The sequence below is a fragment of the Peromyscus californicus genome, unplaced genomic scaffold (assembly GCF_007827085.1).
Source record: "Peromyscus californicus insignis strain IS unplaced genomic scaffold, ASM782708v3 Scaffold_13__1_contigs__length_99412109, whole genome shotgun sequence".
Lineage (NCBI taxonomy): Eukaryota > Metazoa > Chordata > Mammalia > Rodentia > Cricetidae > Peromyscus > Peromyscus californicus.
In genome coordinates this window covers 51,925,706-51,943,912 of record NW_026294424.1, presented here as the reverse complement: position 1 = coordinate 51,943,912, position 18,207 = coordinate 51,925,706, and the positions used below count along the sequence as shown (strand labels likewise).

General features: G+C 37.3%; 1 pseudogene; it reads right to left on the bottom strand.

Moving 5' to 3' along the window:
* LOC128108754 (ubiquitin-conjugating enzyme E2 D4-like) overlaps window positions 1-223 on the bottom strand; it is a 54,997-nt pseudogene extending 54,774 nt beyond the window's left edge.
* Between the last annotated feature and the right edge of the window lie 17,984 nt (window positions 224-18,207).

Below are 18,207 nucleotides of genomic sequence, written 5' to 3'. Positions count from 1 at the left end.
CAGGAAAACTTCAATCCCTTACTGGCAAAGTAATCAAAGCACATGATCATGACCTCTTATGAGTGGAGTGGGTTACTGCTTTCTTTGATTAGATTTTGAAAAAGGAGCCCCACGTTCCCATCCAGCAGCTGGATTCTCTTGTCCCTAGATTCTGCAATGTGAGGTGCATGGTTACTTTCTTTTCATCTATGTTTAAATAAAAGCAGAATTGGCCTTACGCCATCGCCTTCATTGTTTAGACTCTATTTTGTAGGATTATACGTAACCCCATGTTATAAAAAAGGATGAGTTAGCGGTTAGAACTTCCTTTGCAAATTAATATCTATTAAGATTTCCTGTGCAAGGAACTTGTTTCAGAGTCTGACTTCTATAGTATTTTTCTCTCTAAAGCAATAAAATAGTCAAGAAGTTTCTTTTTTAAAAAACTTTTATTGTCCTATAGCAATTTGTTCTCAACCTTTCTAATACTATAGCCCTTTAATACAGTTCCTGTTTTGACCACTAGCCATAAAATTATTTTGTTGTTATTTTGTAACTGTAATTTTGCTATTGTTAGGAATTTTGATGTAAATATCTGTGTTCTGAAGGTCTTAGGGAAACCATGTGAAAAGATTTTCCTGACCCACAGGTTGAGACCACTGTTCCAAAGCATTTTGAACTCAGTCTGGTATTTAGAATTGGGAGTTAAAGGTCTTCTTAATTTATACAACTATTCTTGTATAAGTGAATCAATTTGCCATGCCAAGGATCAGTTTTCTGATGAAAAGGTCAATTATCTCTACTAGAAATCATTTTATAATCAAAAATCCAAAAAGGAAGGTCTTCAATTATCCATTATTTTCTCAAAAGATTTTTTTTTTAGAACCAATGTATTACAAATACAAAAAAAAGTAAAGGAATTTCAAATGCATACAAATTTTAGAAAAAGAACCTATCTATATGTTTCAGTGTGTTTTTTATGGATATAGAAAATAAGTGAAAATAATTGCCTTAAATGTTATAGTTGTACATTTTTATTATAAGAAAACAATGAACACTCAGGTAATTGAAATATTTATTGAGAAACTGAGTACTCAAGTAATTTCTACTTAATTTATATTTTCAACTGCATTGATGTTTTTCCAAATGCCATGATATTATCAATATAAAACCCAGGCAAACTCTTAGAAAATTACTAGAAAACTCAATTTTTCTTGGAAAGCTGGAAGGAATTTTAAACTGAATTTTCAAAAATATACTTAACATTTAGAAATTTCAGAAATTATAATGTGCTTTTCATTATGTTAATAAGAATTGTTCATTGTGAAGCCAAAATCTATTGTACCATTTTCATGCTCCCTGATCCACAAATGTCAGAAAATATACTTAGCTGCTTGAGTCCTTGGAAGCTTAGTGTGTCAAATACTAAGTCCTTTATGATGCACCATTCTTTTCATTAGATATCTCTTTTGTCCTTGCCTCAGATTCCCCAGCATTTCCCAATCCCTTCTCCTCATCCTTTAACCTGTATCTTTCTTTCCTAAAATATGATATTAAATTAAAGCTGGTAAAGTGTGATGAATGAAAATAATCAGAGAAACTTTTCTATAAACACAAGTGTAGCAACTGTAAGAAAATGTATATGGAATTATGAACTGTAGGTGTATTGTTTACTTAAATATAACATGATGGAATCTTTAAAATATACTTGTGATACTTTATCTAAATGTGCTAATGTACAAAGGGATGCTAAATGATAAAAAAATGCTACTCAATAGAAAGGGAAAGGTGGTAAGAGAAAGATATTCATATCCACCTTTCTCACCCCCAAATGGACAAAAAAAGGATGCATTTCCCAGAAGTAAGTAACAAACAATAACCAATAAAATATTAGACCATGTAAATCAATGTGTTCAGAATTTTTATGATTGAAATATTACTCCAAATTCAATGCTAGACAGATGTGGAACTACACATAGATTATTGGAGCAGGGAAAATGATGCAAATGTTTCACTAGCTAATTTTCCATCTGCTCTACTGAACATATGCATTCTATAGTATCCAGAGGTATTGAACAAAGTTATACATGTATGTATTTTTACTTTGAAGACTAATGTGAACATAAATATTCATATTATTATCATCATTAGCAGTAATAACCTCAAATTAAAAACAAATGAAAAGTCTGTCAATGTTAGATACATGGATATTTTTCTATGATGTATTAATACAATTGGTGTACAATGAATAAATAATAACAACTACTTTGAAGATGACATAGATTATACAATTACCCGTAAAGAAGAGGTCAGGCAAGTCAGATACAAGACAGTACATACTGTGACATTGTATCTCTATAACACTCCAAAAATTGGAAAGATATTGATGGATTAGAAACTAGGACCGTACTTACCCTTGGAGGGTTGAGAGACAGACTGGAACTTTGCATGTATAGACCTCAGCAATGACTTCAGTGTGAATTGATGGATATGTTTCTTATATGAAAATGAATGACAGTTCATTCATGTCCCCCACCTCCATGTTCTGCATACACTTCTCTCTGTAGATGTCCTGGTCTGCATTTTGTTTCTGTGATCAAAAACCGTTGAAAACAAAGCGAGGGAAGGAAAAGGTTTATTCCAGCTTACAGGTTATAGTCCATCACCACGGGAAGCCAAAGCAGCAACTCAAGTCAGGCACTGAAGCAGAGGTCGCAGGGGTCACAGAGGAACACTCTTTACAGGCTTGCTCTCCAGGGCTTGCTCGGCTTGCTTTTTTAGCCAACCCAGTACCATCTGCAGGACACTGCCACAGTAGGCTGGGCCTTCCCACATCAACATTAATCAGAAATGTACCTATAGAACTGCCCACAGGACAGTATGCTAGATGTGATTTCTCATTTGAGGTTCTTTCTTCCCTGATGGCTCTACTTTGTGTGAAGTTCACGAAACCAAACTAGCACAGTTGTCTGCACTTCTGTTAACAATTTATGTCCTAAGCTAGGTGAAATGATTAGGATTGATGCAATGGTTTTGTCTCCTGTGTGTTTACTATTTTTTTAGGTTTCCTTGCCTTCATTGTCAATATAGTCCATGCCAAAACAAACATTTTCTGTGATCCTTAACAAAGGAACTGTTCCTATATCAAGACTTTAAGTAGATCTCCCCTGTTTTTCTTTTACATGTGTTTAGTTTTATTATTCTAACTTTAATCAATCACCAGATACCTATGATCATCATAGATTCTAAAGACTATGACTTTTTGAAAGTGACTCACCAAATAAGCAACAAGTAAGTATATAAAGACATTCTATTTCTGAGGTGTTGATGCTAATGCTTCCACATCACACCTCTCACTAGCACCTTTTCCTTTGTGTTTGTAAAATTACTCACAGCCTATGCTCCTGATGCCCCAAACAGACTCCTGTCTGTGCTTTAATGCCTATGTTTTCCAGAAACTCATTTCCTTAAGAATTCCTTTGCCGAAGTTTCTGTGATTTTTTTTTTTCTACCAGAGATGTCTTTTTTGTTCAAATATTTTCCCTTATTTATTATTTATTTATTTTTTATTTGTTTAATTCCAGTTATCACAATAGGAACACAAATGAGTAGATTATATATCTTTACATATACACATGCATATACATAAGTATGAACATTCATATCTGGTATCTGAAGATCAACCAACTACATAGTTACAATAGCATTACTAAGATTGATTGTCTTCTGGTATCTCTTCCAATTTTGTAAGTTCCATGATGGCTGAAGTATTCGCTTGCTTTTTTAACATGCACTTTACCATGTAGTTAGACAATCCCTGACATACAGAGAATTAACAGTTAAATACATGAAGATATTTTAATAAAAGTTAAGAGAAGCAAGCTAATATATTTCTATGAGTAAGAATTAAACCCTGCAGTGATAAACTAGAAACAATGATAATAATGCCACACATAAAAGAGAGAGAGAAAAAAAGGAATAAACAAAGAAAACGCTACTTGCCACTAAATTTACAAATATTCCTAGAAGTGGACACAAACTTCTACCCATTACCAAGGAGGTATTTGCAGTTGGTAACTTCTGGAAAAAGGAAAATAAGTTATCTTCCATCAGGTATCACAAGGCATTCAATACCACTCCAGGGCAGGACCCGTGCCCAGGAGTAGTTAGCTCACACAATACAGACTTCATTTTGCATGTGTGTATATGTACTTTTCAGGTTGTTTTGTTGTCTTATTGATTTATAATTTTTAAGCCTTAGATAATTTGTTGTTTTATATTAATTTTTGTGTGTGTGTTATATTTTGACTTTTTTTTTGAAAGGGGAAGGGAGAGAGAGAAAGGAGTGGGTCATACATGTGTGATCAGGCTGAATGCAATGTGATGCAGGCTGAATGCAATTGTGGGTCATACATGTGATGATGGCTGAAGCAATACTTATAAAATCCCTTTCCCTCCTATTTGGTACATTTAATCCATTTTCAAAGTTTATTTCTTCAGTTCTCATTTCATATCTTCCTCTTTTTATTACAATTTTGTCCAAGTTTTATATTCTACAAGAAAACAACAATAAAAGAAAACAAACACAGGAAACCATAACACAGACAAAAATCAATTAATCTGGCTACCAGTGTTTTCCTCTGTAACTAGAGGAAAATAAATAACTCGAGTAGTTCAAGACAATTTTCCCTTTCTATTGATTAGTTATGTGATAACTCTAGTGAGTTACATATGATGTCATTTAGAACCTAATTCAGTGTGAATATTACACAAACTCTCAAATAGTGAACGTTGACATTTGGAGACACCATCAAGGAACACCACAGTGGCTTGACACAATATGCACCAGGGGTTATTTCAAATAGCATCAGAGTTCTAAGGGAAAAACAACTTGGTATTCATTCTAATGTTATATATACTGTGCATACCTTAGAGGTTTGAAATAAAAAGATGATTCCAAACCTTTGAGGCTGAAAACCACATTTATTATAACTTCATCTTCATTATATTGTTTTAACAACAGAATATATTGCTCACATACATTGCTGAAATTATGAATAGCACTATTTTGTAAAAAGGGAAGCATTTTTTTTTTTAATACTAGCAATACCCTACGTGGAAGAAGTGTAATCAGTGATAGTGCTTGTTAAACTGTGGTTCATGATGCCGCCTGTGGTTGTATAACTTAAGGCAGACATTCCAAAATATTTAGCAATGCTGAAATTTTCTCAGTGTGCAACAATCAATCATTTAAAATCAAACACATAAAAAAGCTAAGGTGTTTTTCATGTGCTCAGTGTGTTTGAAGTACCATGCCTCTGGGAGGAAAGTATGGGAAGGAGAGCTGTAAGAGACCATTCTGTTCATTGGTAGAAGATGGAGATATCTGTGATTGGAACAGGCCCCAGTGTTGAATGTTTCTAGTAGTTACTTTCTCTGGTACATTATTTGATCTACATCTCCAACCAAATTTTTATTTCCTAACTTATCACAACACTGTGTATTTTATTTAAAGAACATCATCATAGTGCTTACCAAGGTTCCCCCTGATCAATCTTTTACAAAACTGTTAGCACATTAAATATTGTTAAATAAACTCATAGACTATATCAGTCAGAGTTCTCTAGGGAAACAGTATCATAAGATGTATATATAAAAAGACACACATTTTCAGGAGGTCCCATTTATTAATTGTTGCTCACAGTGTCCATGCTACTGGTGTTATATTTAAGAAGCAGTCTCCTGTGGGAATCCACTGTGTAATCTTGTTTGCTTGGAGAAGCAGGTCACTTTTCTAACATTCCAGTCTTCGTCTGATTGCACAAGGCCCACTTTCATTGGAGGGTAATAACTTGACTCTGTGTTCACCAATTTCAAATTTAACTTCATCCAAATGCATCATTCAAATCAATATATAACACTTAACAAGCCTAATTCTGCAGAATAATGTATGATTGATTCATTCTAAGTATAAAATACTACATATGTGGGATTGGCAGGCCTTAATCATTTACTGATATAGATGACCCTACTATTTATTATACTCTATTAAAATATTGTGACCAATTATTTTTATATGCATTGACATTCATGGTTATATATTTGAAATTTTATTTTTAAATTGATATTTTTATAATTTAGAAATATAATTTGAAGATTTTCATACTTGTAATCCTAGTTCCTGGAGGCTGAGGAAGAAGGATTTCTTTGAGTTTGAGGCCAGCCCATTTTACATTAGATATTCAAGACTATCTTGGATTCTAGAATGAGACATTGTCTCCAAAAATCAGAAAATATACGTTTTTATTATAGTGTTTCTTAGTTTCTACATGTGACTTCTAGTGCACAAAATTCAAGTCCAATAATTTAAGTAGAAAACAGGACCCCTTATGAAATAATTCATTAAAAGATTAATACATCAATTTTATAATATCCTTAAATAATCAAAATTTTGTTATTTAAAGTCTTTATATTTAAAAAACAAATGCTCAGAAATATTTTAGATTTGTATATTCAAAATATTAAAATGCATTAAGTACCTTTAGTACTTTTCCTCCCAGGCTATATTTTTCACAGGAACTAATTTCTTTAGAAATTTACCATACTTCCAATGAGTTTTTCATTTTTCCATGACACCACACAGGTTTTACCTTTAATCATTTTGACGCTATAATTAGGAGAAGGTATTCATGAAAATAGCGTCAAAAATATGAAGAGTCTTGTGAATTTTCTTTTCTTCATTTATTCACAGTTAAGCTGAAGAAAAGTTTTAATTTTGCCCAAGAAGACATATGAAGTTTTTGGGGCTACAAAACAATGAATTATGTTTTTATATAAAATATGAACTTCACATTCTTCAGTCATCCTTTCAAACTATTGATTTTAGAATAATGTTAAAATATGCAAAGCATTCAATTAAGTTGTATAAATATTTGGCATGATAAATGCATAGAACTTGTGCTTAGCACAGTTGTATCACACACACACACACACACACACACACACACACACACACACACACACACACATATACTTCCCACAATATAGAAAAAAGAATTTGTAGAATTCACTACAGCAAAAAAAGAGAGGAAATTTAGGTAGGAGCCCAAAGGAGACTGAATTTGTGGTGCATGTAAGAGCTTGTAAGAATCTTAGAAAAGTGGCTGTTCATAAAGAAAATGTATCACAGTGTGAGTGATAAATTCAGAAGGATGGATTTCTGAGGAAAGTAACAGATGCTGTTTCTTTCAAATTATTTCAAAATGTGATACACATTTTTTTAAGAAGAAAAAAGTGTGCTAAAAATTGCCACACTACTAAAACAAAGAATGTAATAAACCTCAAAGGTCTGTCGCTGCAGTCAGTCTATTTCCCAAAGGCACCACAAACTGTTTCTTGCAATTTTTCTTACAATATTTTCTTACAATTTGACCAGTCAATTGTTAAGCTTCCAAGAAAAGGATACTCCAACACTTTATGTGAGAAATTGATGGTGCTTGCTGTCAAGTGCTGACTAGAACTGAGGAAAATGCTGCCTCCTCCATCATCTTTTCTCAGATGAGATCAAAGTCCATTAAAGATACCACAAGATATGTTTAAGGAAGAAAAAGCAGAGGGCACAATGAGTAAGCACCAAGCCCAGAAAACCAATCTTACACACTTTTACACTACCAGAAACATTCTGACAAGAGTTCTGTACTGTACTTCTCTAGACTAAAAGTTATTGCTGTGTTCCTCCCTTATTGTCCTCAAACTTCCTTCCTCTTCATTACCACATTCCTCCCTGCCTCCCTCCCTCCCTCCCTCCCTCCCTCCCTCCCTCCCTCCCTCCCTTCTTATCCTACAGGCAATATAACTTGGAAACTTACTCTTAATAGTTGCTATCCCTTGTCCCTTGTCTTTATATCCATCTCCCTTAACTTAGCACTTAGGACATATGATCATTCACAGAATTATACAGTGAACTGTCCGTGGTCCTTGCCATTTGGGTCAGGCTCTCCAGAGATTCTTACCATGTGGAGAGTCACTCTTGCTATTCTTAGGCATGTGGCCTTCAGGATAAGAGGAGAAACCTGGTATGCCCTTAGAGGGGATAGAGCGGTACAAAACATAGAATGGATTGATCTGGCTCTGGCTGGTGAGTTGATGGTGAGAACAGAGACTCTATCAGGTGTAAATATTAATCACAAGGTACAAAACTGTCTCTCACCTTGCGTGATGCTCTAACCACATGTGCTGCCAAACTGGGCACACTTGTTCTACTTACATGTGTGCATAGATAGAAAATTTCCATTGTAGCTTGCGAAACTACTCATGCTTTTGACAATAGAGATATAGATAAAAAAATAGTAATGGCTACCTATGAGAGAATAGGGAAGCTGAAGGGGAAAGAGACTAGGAACAGAATGATAAAAATTGTTACCATTTTTAGAAATTTAGGAAGTAAAAACTATTTGTAAAACTTCTCATGCCAATGATTGAAACTGTATAAATAAAGATGGCTCAAGCTAGTTTGGCCACTTGTTTGAATGACAACAGGTGGTCACAGACTCTTCTTGGCTCTGTCTCTATGCATCCATCCCAGGTCCTCAAACCCCTGTGGAACAGGCCTCCAGTAGTAACTCATATTAAGATTGTGGCCTAAAACTGCATTAGACATCTTTGAGTGATGCTAGACATAAGGATGGTTCTTCAAGAAAAATATTCCATGATGTTTCAAGTATTCAGGTGGTCCCAGAGTTCAGAAATAGTTGCTCAGAGTGTTCTTATAAAGCCAGTGGGTGTATTAGTGAGGGAAACTGCAAGCACTTTCTAATCTGGCATCTTCTTTGATAGAGCAGTATCAATTGGAATACTTAAATATTGGAATCCAAGCATTTAGGGAAGTACTGTCCCAGATCCACAATCTTGAATTCACAGCATGACTAGGTAGTGTTTATTTTCTTTCAGATATTTTGAAATAACCAACTGAATACAGCAAACTAATATTTTTATTGAACAGTGTTGTATCATGAAGAAAGAAGATGAGATAGCAAGAAGAAGAATGGATCAATAGCAATATCTTAATTTATGGTATATGAGAGAATTATTAATCATAAGTCGCTTGCTGTTTCAAAACATCTGTGGAATAGTTAAAATGAGATTTAGCAAACCAACAGTCAGGGGCCTGCATTTGTTTTATCATTAATAATATAAAACTTGAAAGAAAAAACCCTGCCAGATAGGATGAGAGATGCAGCTGATGCAGAGACTCAGTTGCATCATGGTTAGACATGCATTCATCTCTCCTGACAAGAAATCTATAATTAACATCCTCATTCTATAATAGAATTCTCATATGTTTCTGTCAACTGTTATAAAAACCTTGTAAATTTTCTTTTATACTCTTTATTGGATTTGGAATACTATTATTTTGCTATTTGCTGTTGTGGCAGGAATTTGACTCAAATATGTTTTGATGTTTTAACATATTCCCAAGAGTTATAAATTACTAGGAGAATAAATGTTATGGACTATGCTATTGCTATTTCTTCTCAGTCTGGCATATGTATATATATTTACATTAGTATCTATGTTAGATTTCCACTAGGGATTTTGTTATGACTAACTGTAAATTTACTATAACAAGTGCTAAAATAGGGAGTGCACAGGACTGTACTGTAGAGTCTGCGTAACCAGTGAACCATAATTTTGTCTAAGATGTGAAATGCAAAGGATAGTGCCCAAAAATCTATAACTCGAATAACCAATACTCAGCTAAATATTTAAAAATGGGTAAATTAAGCCAAAATCATCATGATAAAAATGTATCAAAATTTTAAACCCAGCATGGATCACAACCAGTAGGTTGAGGGACTGCATTTGAGTCGAGGGAAAAGGAACACTAAGTGCCAGCGTGGTAAAAACATATTCATGTCAGTCAGAGTTACCAGGTATTTGTAAAAATGCTCCATTCTTTCCTGAATATGAAATTTTATTCTCCTGAAAAAATTTGCATATCAGTTCCAGAAAGTAACAAAATTGATATATTGTTTTCTTATCATGAATTTTATATTCAAAATTAGTCATTTTTAGCAACTAAAATGTTTGAATGTCACCATTTAGTTTCAGGACTGGGGTATTTATTAGTGTCACAGAAGGTTTAATAGGAAGAACTGGGCACCAAACTTAAAGTAAATATTCTTGAAAAACAAAAGAAACTAAATCATGCTATAATATTTGTTCATTTTGAGTGAGACCTCCCCCTTGCAAGCACTCATGTGAACACACACATATTTAAATATATGTATATATAAGTACTAATATACTGCACACACACATGAAGGAATTAGGAAAAAGAGAGAGAGAGAGAGAGAGAGAGAGAGAGAGAGAGAGAGAGAGAGAGAGAGAGAGAGAGAAAGAGAGAAGAAAGGAAGGGAGGAAGAATAAGCAATGAAACCATAGCATATTGTACTTGAGGACACAAAAAATAAGAATAAGAGCCCCCTTGTTCATGTAATCCTTCTTCTCTGTCTTCGGCTGGACTCTCAGACCTCAGTCTGGTGCATGGTTGTGGATCCCTACATCTGCTTCCATCATTTACTGGATGAAGTCTTTATGATGACAGTTAGGTTATTCACCAACCTGATTACCGGGGTAGGCCAGTTCAGGCACCCTCTCCATTATTACTAGTAGTCTAACCTGGGGTCATCCTTGTGTATTCCTGGAAATTTCCCTAGCACCAGGTTTCTCCCTTACCCCACAATGTCTCCCTTTCAATGGGGGTGAAGATCATGATGGGGAAATATACAGAGACAAATGAACCAAGCTCATAGGAACTCACAAACTTTAGACTGACAACTGTGGAACCTGCATGGGAACAGACTAGGCCCTCCGCATAGGGGAGAGAGTTATGTAGCTTGGTCTATTTGAGGGGCCCTGGCAGTGGGATGAGGATATATCCCTGATGCATAAGCTGGCTTTCTGGAGCCCATTACCTATGGTGAGATGCCTTGCTCACCCCTGATGCAAGAGGGAGGGGCTTGGTCCTGCCTCAACTGAATGTACCAGACTTTGCTGACTCCCCATGGGAGACCTTACCATTTTTGAGGAGGGGATGGAGTGGGGCAGGGGGAAGAGCCTGAGGGAGAGCAGGAGGAGGGATGAGAGGGGGATCTGTGGTTGGTATGCAAAATGAATAAAAAAAATTTTAAAAAAGGAACATAAAAGGCCATGAATTCGAAAAAGAGAAGGGAGGGGTATATGAGAGGGATTGGAGGGAGGAAAAAAAAGAGGGAAATAATGTAATTAGAAAACATTCTTGAAAAAGCAAAGAGAGAATGACATAAATTTTGAAGTATATTTCCTCATAGGATACCCTGATGTCCAAGACATTGCTACTTTTCATTCCCTCTCTGGCTCTCTTTCTCTCTGTTTTCTCTTTCTCTTCCTTTTTCACCCACATCCCACTTTCTCTCTCTCCTGTATCTCACACATATCCATTCTGAGAGGTCACATACTAGATGTTGACAGAAAGCAATAAAACTCACCTTTCAAGTCACCTAGTATATATGTGTTCAGAGATACCTGGCAAAGAAAGTTGTTTTTTTGTGGAAAAAAAAATGCCTCATCATTCTATCAAACCATTGGACAATTAGTTCTGTTAACATGCATTTTTTTCACAAGCCATACTACCCAACAGAAAAACAAAGTAGCAAATGATCATCTGAAATATAACATATGAAGCTACTTGGCTGCCTAAGAGCAATATACCATAAGATGACATAGTTACTTTGTGAAGCAGTAGTCAATTGGATTCTCTGACTCCAAAGACCTACAGAAGGGTGCACAGCAGTTCTTAAGATGCTAACTTCATTTGCCAGAAGACTAAGCCATTAATTCTGACCCTGTTATATGTTTCTACTAAAATTATTCAAATGTGTAAGTTTTTATAGAATTCCATTTTGTGCATCCCAAATATGAGTTATGTGTCAATTTACAATCAATAAATCTTATAAGCTCAGAGTTTGCATAAATGCAACTTTCTAGTTATACTCCTTTATATAATCTTCAGTTTCCATTTTGATGCAAACAAGTTCTATGGTGATATTTTATTTGTGCTGAAATGTGATTTTATTTGTATGTTAATAAATAAAGTTTTGCCTGAAGATCAGAGGTCATAGCAAGCCATAAGCAGAGTCAGGTGGTGGTAGCACATGCCCTTAATCCAATCACATGGTGGGCAGAGTCTCTGTGTGGTCAAGGACACAGCCAAGCATGGTGATATGAACCTTCAATCCCAGTGCCAACCATAGAGACCTGAAGGTCTGTATAGACAGGCAGTGACGAGGAAGTCATGTGTTTGGGCTTAGAGCCAATGAGAAGGCAGAACAGAAGGGCAATAAAAAGACAAGTCAGACATTATAAACTCTTTCTCTGGGGAAGCAACGGCGGCAAGGTGGTAAGATTAGGTAGTCGTGACTCTCTGATCTCTTTGGCTATTACCTCTGTATTTGGCTCTGTGTTTCTTTTTTCTTTTTTCTTTATTTTTTATTTTTATTTATTTTTTTTTATTTTGCAATACAATTCAGTTCTACATATCAGCCACGGATTCCCTTGTTCTCCCCCCTCCCGCGCCCCTCACCTTCCCCCCAGCCCACCCCCCATTCCCCCTCCTCCAGGGCAAAACCTCCCCCGGAGGACTGAGATCAACCTGGTAGACTCAGTCCAGGCAGGTCCAGTCCCCTCCTCCCAGGCTGAGCCAAGCGACCCTGCATAGGCCCCAGGTTTCAAACAGCCAACTCATGCAATGAGCACAGGATCCGGTCCCACTGCCTGGATGCCTCCCAAACAGATCAAGCCAATCAACTGTCTCACCCATTCAGAGGGCCTGATCCAGTTGGGGGCCCCTCAACCATTGGTTCATAGTTCATGTGTTTCCATTTGTTTGGCTATTTGTCCCTGTGCTTTATCCAACCTTGGTCTCAACAATTCTCGCTCATATAAACCCTCCTCTTTCTCGCTAATTGGACTCCCAGAGATCCACCTGGGACCTAGCCATGGATCTCTGCATCCAGATCCCTCAGTCATTGGATGGGGTTTCTAGTATGACAGTTAGGGTGTTTGGCCATCCCATCACCAGAGTAGGTCAGTTCGGGCTGTATCTCGACCATTGCCAGCAGTCTGTTGTGGGGGTATCTTTGTGGATTTCTGTGGGCCTCTCTAGAACTTTGCTTCTTCCTATTCTCATGTAGTCTTCATTTACCATGGTCTCCTATTCCTTGTTCTCCCTCTCTGTTGTTGATCCAGCTGGGATCTCCCGCTCCCCCAAGCTCTCTTTCCCTGGACCCTCGCCCTTCATTACCCCCACTCATGTCCAGGCTGTTCATGTAGATCTCTTCCATTTCTCCGTCATAGGAAGTAGTCTTGAACGCATTGGAGATCACTTCCTAAATATAACTCCAGTAGCACAGACACTGAGAGAAACTATCAATCAATGGGACCTCTTGAAACTGAGAAGCTTTTGTAGAGCAAAGGATATGGTCAACAAGGCAAAGCGACAGCCTACAGAATGGGAAAAGATCTTCACCAACCCCACATCTGACAGAGGACTGATATCCAGAATATATAAGGAATTCAAGAAATTAGACATCAAAATGCCCAACAGTCCAATTAAGAAATGGGCTATAGAACTAAACAGAGAATTCTCAACAGAGGAAACTCAAATGGCTGAAAGACATTTAAGGAATTGCTCACATACTCTATCTTAACCATGCAACTAAAGGCTTAGCTTATGGAGAACAATTAATAAATATTGATCAATTTCTCATTGTATTAAAGTAACTTGATAAGCACAGATGGTTGCATAGATATGCATGCATACAGCACAACACACACACACACACACACACACACACACACACACACACACACATTGTGACTTAAGAAATGGTAATCTGGGGTATTAATGGCACACCAGTTAGCAACACTGGCTCCTTGAGGACCAAGGATTGATTCTCAGTCCCTACTTAGAAGCTCACAACTCTTTATAACTTCATTCCCAGGGAATCTGGTGTCCTCTTTTGGCCTCTGTAAACACTGTATACATGAGGCATACAGACATATACACAGGCAAAATAGCCATACACATAAAATAAGTAAGGGACAACTCAGGAAGGATTACATGCGTGTGTTTCCTCCTAAAACTCATAGCCACAGTGATAAAGTTTGATATCTAGATATAAACACAGGGCTTCCAGGAGAAGAAAGAAGAACTGATCAAAATTGGAAATCTATGCAGGGAATAAAAGACTATTGCTCTGCTAATAACCTAAATACACAGGCTGTATAAAAACAAAATTACACAGCACCCAGTTCTCTGTGTACTGTCTATATCCCAAACAACTGTGCGTTTGCTGTGATGACTACTTTACGAGGCAGGGAATGTGACCAGCTGTGCTCCCTGTTCCAGACGTTTTAAGGTTAACACATAGTATCTGCATATTCTGTGTACAGTAGAGTTAGAAATACATGAAAGAAAATAGCTGGTAAATATGGATCACTTAATAATATGGTAATTCTGGTGATATGGTAATTTGCCATCATATTCCTAATGGAGCACAAACATGTCCATATTTGAATATGTCCTAAGTGATTTAGAACACAAGGATGTTCATATGCCAAGTATGGTTTTCAGTAACCACCTTGAGTCAACAGTACCAAACACAATGAAGGAAATTAATCTCTGGCTTCTTTTCAAATACTTGTCAATTTAATATGTATAGATAAACAATAAATTAAGGTTTGTTATTTATTATTATTTATGGTTTAGTTTATCAAAATAATTGTGTCAGTAGTATTTCTTCAAATTTATACCTAAAACAATTAATGTCTTTTATGATGGACATATCCTTTGGAAATATTGATCCACATTGACAACAGAGATGCTTTCTTTTCTTGTATTGAAAACAGATTTTTCCTTTATTTTAATTAAGAAATTTTTTATTCATTTTACATATGCACCAAAGATTCCCCCTCTCTTCCCTCCTCCTGCCCCCAAGCCTTCCTCCCTCAACCCACCCTGCGTTGTCTCCTTAGACAAGGTAAGGCCTCCCATGGAGAGTCAGCAGAGCCTGGTACATTCAGTAGAGGCAGGTCCAAGACCCTCCGCCTACATCAAGGCTATGCAAGGTTTCCCACCATTGGCAGTGGGCTCCAAAAAGCCAACTCATGCATCAGGGATGGATCCTGATCCTACTACCAGGGGACACTTTAAGCATATCAAGTTATACAACTGTCTTGATTATGCAAAGGGCCTAGTTCAGTCCTGTGGAGGTTCCACAGCTGTTGGTGTAAGGTTCATGAGTTCCCACTAGTTTGGTTTGGTTGTCTCTGTAGGTTTCCTTATCATGATCTTGATGCCCCTTGCTCATAGAATCCCTCTTCTCTCTCTTTGACTGGACTCCTGGAGCTCAGCCTAGTGCTTGGCTGTGGATCTCTGCATCTGCTTCCATCAGTTACTGGGTGAAGGCTCTATGATGACAGTTAGGGTATTCACTGATCTGATTACTGGGGAGGCCAGTTCAGGCACCCTCACCACTATTGCTAGTAGTCTAAGCTGTGGTCATCCTTATGGATTCCTGGGAACTTCCTCACTACCCAGTTTCTCCCTATCTCCATGATGTCTCCCTCTATCATGGTAACTCTTTCATTGCTCTCCCACTCCATCCCTGTTCCAGCTTGACCATCCCATTTCCATATGTTCTCATCCCCTATCCTCTACCCTCTATTGTCACCCCCCACCCCCAGTTTACTCATGAGATCTCATCAATTTCCCCTTCCCAGGGTGATCCATTCATCCCTCTTAGGGTCCTCTTTGTCAGCTAGCTTCTCTGGAGCTGTGGGTTGTAGTCTGTTTATCCTTGTTTTACATCTAGTCTCCCCTTCTGAGTGAAAACATACCAAGTTTGTCCTTCTGAGTCTGAGTTAACTCACTCAGGATGATATTTTCTACCATCTGTTTGCCTACATATTTCATGATGTCATTTTTTTTCTTTTTCTTGGAAATATGTACAAGTTTATTTGTGTTCAAAATCTTTTTTTAAAACATATTTTTTTTTATAATTAATTTAATTTTACATATCAGCCACGGATTGCCCTGTCCTCCCTCCTCCCACCCCCAAACCTTCCCCTCCAATCCAATCCCCATTCCCACCTCCTCCAAGGCAAGGTCTCCCCTGGGTAGTCCACCCAGCCTGGTAGATTTAGTTGGGGCAGGTCCAGTCCCCTCCTCCCTACACCAAGGCTGAGCAAAGTGTCTCAGCATAGGCCCTAGGTTCCAAAAAGCCAGCTCATGCACCAAGGACAGGTCCTGGTTCCACTGCCTGGGGGCCTCCTAAACACTTCAAGCTAATAAACTGTCTCACCTATCCAGAGGGCTTGGTCCAGTTCCATGGTGGCTCCTCAGCTATTGGTTCACAGTTCATGTGTTTCCACTAGTTTGGCTATTTGTCCCTGTGCTTTTTCCAGTCATGGTCTCCATATCTCTTGCTCATATAATCCCTCCTTTCTCTAGCGATTGGACTCCTAGAGCTCTGCATGGGACTTGTCTGTGGATGTCTGCATCTGCTTCCATCAGTCACGGGATGAGAGTTCTATCATGACAGTTAGGGTGTTTGTCCATCTGATCACCAGAGTAGGTCCACTCAGGTACTCTCGACCATTGCTAGTAGTCTATAGTGGAATTCTGGGGACCTCTCTAGCACTCTGCTTCTTCCTATTCCCATGGGGTCTTCATTTATCATTGTTTTTAAAGCTGAGTAGTATTCCATTGTGTATATGTGCCACATTTTCTTTATCCATTCTTCAATTGAAGGTCATCTAAGTCGTTTCCAGGTTCTGGCTATTATGAATAATGCTGTTATGAACATAGTTGAGCAAGTATCCTTGTGGTATAATTGCACACTCCTTGGGTATATGTTCAAAAATTCTGTAGCTGGGTCTTTAGGTAGATTGATTTCTAATTTTCTGAGAAACTGCCATATTATTTCCAAAGTGGCTGTTTAAATTTACACTCCCACCAACAGTGGAGGAGTATTCCCCTTGTTCCACATCCTCTCCAACATTAGTTGTTATCAGTGTTTTTGATCTTAGCCATTCTGACAATGTAAGATGGTATCTCAGCGTTGTTTTGATTTGCATTTCCCTGATGACTAAGGATGTTGAGCAATTCCTTAAATGTCTTTCAGCCATTTGAGATTCTTCTGTTGAGAATTTTCTGTTTAACTGTGTAGGCCATTTTTTAATTGGATTGTTTTGTATTTTGATGTCTAGTTTCTTGAATTCTTTATGTATTTTGGAGACCAGTCCTCTGTCAGATGTGGGGTTGGTGAAGATCTTTTCCCATTCTGTAGGCTATCAAAAAAGAAAGAAAGAAAGATAAGAAACTTTTTCATCTTGAATACAGTTTTCCCTTCCTCTACTTCTCCCAGTCCCTCCTCCACTCTCCTCCCATCTGGATCCACCCTCTTTCTGCCTCTCATTAGAAAGTAAACAGGCATCTAAGAGATAATAATAAAATATAAGATAATAAGATAAAACAAAAGAAATATATCATAATAGGACAGAACAAACAAATAGAAGTAGAAGACCCAAGAAAAAATACAAGAAACAGATCTAGACACAGAGACTCACTTGTTTACACACTCAAGAATACTATAAAAACACAAAACTGGGCCGGGCGGTGGTGGCGCATGCCTTTAATCCCAGCACTCGGGAGGCAGAGCCAGGTGGATCTCTGTGAGTTCGAGGCCAGCCTGGGCTACCAAGTGAGTTACAGGAAAGGCCCAAAGCTACACAGAGAAACCCTGTCTCAAAAAAAAAAAAAAAAAAAAAAAAAAAAAAAAAAAAAAAAAAACAAAACAAAACACAAAACTGGAAGTTATGTCATATGCACCAAAGATGTATAGGGTAGAGAGAGAGAGATTGAGAGAGAGAGAAATGAAAATAAAAAATAGAGAAAATTAAAAGGAGAAAAATCTTGACATGGCCTTTGATACAAGGATTCTCCAATGGTACCATTGAATTCATTTTCTTTTGGACATCTACTGGCGGGCATGTTGCCTACCCTTAAGGGCTATTTCCAGCATGGATGTTTCTCCCAGTATGAGAATAGCATAAATGACCACATAAATTTAGCAATGTTTAAGACTCTGCTATTGTTAAGGGTTTACCTATGAAATTTCATGTTCC